The sequence below is a fragment of the Salvelinus alpinus genome, chromosome 27 (genome assembly GCF_045679555.1).
Source record: "Salvelinus alpinus chromosome 27, SLU_Salpinus.1, whole genome shotgun sequence".
NCBI classification, from domain to species: Eukaryota; Metazoa; Chordata; class Actinopteri; order Salmoniformes; family Salmonidae; genus Salvelinus; species Salvelinus alpinus.
Genome location: NC_092112.1, coordinates 12,088,446 through 12,090,945, shown reverse-complemented (window position 1 = coordinate 12,090,945; position 2,500 = coordinate 12,088,446). Strand labels below are relative to the sequence as shown.

Sequence of the window (2,500 nt, the reverse complement as noted above, 5' to 3'; positions counted from 1 at the left end):
TAGTCCTGATAACACTACAGCTCTGTCTCTAGTCCTGATAACACTACAGCTCTGCCTCTAGTCCTGATAACACTACAGCTCTGTCTCTCTAGTCCTGATAACACTACAGCTCTGTCTCTCTAGTCCTGATAACACTACAGCTCTGTCTCTCTAGTCCTGATAACACTACAGCTCTGTCTCTCTAGTCCTGATAACACTACAGCTCTGTCTCTAGTCCTGATGACGCTACAGCTCTGTCTCTAGTCCTGATAACACTACAGCTCTGTCTCTCTAGTCCTGATAACTCTACAGCTCTGTCTCTCTAGTCCTGATAACTCTACAGCTCTGTCTCTCTAGTCCTGATAACCCTACAGCTCTGTCTCTCTAGTCCTGATAACGCTACAGCTCTGTCTCTCTAGTCCTGATAACACTACAGCTCTGTCTCTCTAGTCCTGATAACACTACAGCTCTGTCTCTCTAGTCCTGATAACACTACAGCTCTGTCTCTAGTCCTGATAACACTACAGCTCTGTCTCTCTAGTCCTGATAACACTACAGCTCTGTCTCTAGTCCTGATAACACTACAGCTCTGTCTCTAGTCCTGATAACACTACAGCTCTGTCTCTCTAGTCCTGATAACACTACAGCTCTGTCTCTCTAGTCCTGATAACACTACAGCTCTGTCTCTCTAGTCCTGATAACACTACAGCTCTGTCTCTAGTCCTGATAACACTACAGCTCTGTCTCTCTAGTCCTGATAACACTACAGCTCTGTCTCTCTAGTCCTGATAACACTACAGCTCTGTCTCTCTAGTCCTGATAACACTACAGCTCTGTCTCTAGTCCTGATAACACTACAGCTCTGTCTCTAGTCCTGATAACACTACAGCTCTGTCTCTCTAGTCCTGATAACACTACAGCTCTGTCTCTCTAGTCCTGATAACTCTACAGCTCTGTCTCTCTAGTCCTGATAACTCTACAGCTCTGTCTCTCTAGTCCTGATAACTCTACAGCTCTGTCTCTAGTCCTGATAACACTACAGCTGTGTCTCTCTAGTCCTGATAACACTACAGCTCTGTCTCTCTAGTCCTGATAACTCTACAGCTCTGTCTCTCTAGTCCTGATAACTCTACAGCTCTGTCTCTCTAGTCCTGATAACTCTACAGCTCTGTCTCTCTAGTCCTGATAACACTACAGCTGTCTCTAGTCCTGATAACACTACAGCTGTCTCTAGTCCTGATAACACTACAGCTCTGTCTCTCTAGTCCTGATAACACTACAGCTCTGTCTCTCTAGTCCTGATAACACTACAGCTCTGTCTCTCTAGTCCTGATAACACTACAGCTCTGTCTCTAGTCCTGATAACACTACAGCTCTGTCTCTCTAGTCCTGATAACGCTACAGCTCTGTCTCTCTAGTCCTGATAACACTACAGCTCTGTCTCTCTAGTCCTGATAACACTACAGCTCTGTCTCTCTAGTCCTGATAACACTACAGCTCTGTCTCTCTAGTCCTGATAACACTACAGCTCTGTCTCTCTAGTCCTGATAACACTACAGCTCTGTCTCTAGTCCTGATAACACTACAGCTCTGCCTCTAGTCCTGATAACACTACAGCTCTGTCTCTAGTCCTGATAACACTACAGCTCTGTCTCTAGTCCTGATAACACTACAGCTCTGTCTCTCTAGTCCTGATAACACTACAGCTCTGTCTCTAGTCCTGATAACACTACAGCTCTGTCTCTAGTCCTGATAACACTACAGCTCTGCCTCTAGTCCTGATAACACTACAGCTCTGTCTCTAGTCCTGATAACACTACAGCTCTGTCTCTAGTCCTGATAACACTACAGCTCTGTCTCTCTAGTCCTGATAACACTACAGCTCTGTCTCTAGTCCTGATAACACTACAGCTCTGTCTCTAGTCCTGATAACTCTACAGCTCTGTCTCTAGTCCTGATAACACTACCGCTCTGTCTCTAGTCCTGATAACACTACAGCTCTGTCTCTAGTCCTGATAACACTACAGCTCTGTCTCTAGTCCTGATAACACTACAGCTCTGTCTCTAGTCCTGATAACGCTACAGCTCTGTCTCTAGTCCTGATAACACTACCGCTCTGTCTCTCTAGTCCTGATAACACTACAGCTCTGTCTCTAGTCCTGATAACTCTACAGCTGTCTCTAGTCCTGATAACACTACAGCTCTGTCTCTAGTCCTGATAACTCTACAGCTCTGTCTCTAGTCCTGATAACACTACCGCTCTGTCTCTCTAGTCCTGATAACACTACCGCTCTGTCTCTAGTCCTGATAACACTACAGCTGTCTCTAGTCCTGATAACACTACAGCTCTGTCTCTAGTCCTGATAACACTACAGCTGTCTCTAGTCCTGATAACTCTACAGCTCTGTCTCTAGTCCTGATAACACTACAGCTCTGTCTCTAGTCCTGATAACACTACAGCTCTGTCTCTCTAGTCCTGATAACACTACAGCTCTGTCTCTCTAGTCCTGATAACACTACA

General features: G+C 45.4%; 1 protein-coding gene across 2 annotated transcripts in view; it reads left to right on the top strand.

Annotated features, from left to right (window-relative positions):
- The window catches only part of LOC139555968 (signal-induced proliferation-associated 1-like protein 1), a 122,513-nt gene that overhangs the window by 49,895 nt on the left and 70,118 nt on the right, over positions 1 to 2,500 (top strand). The window lies entirely within an intron of this gene.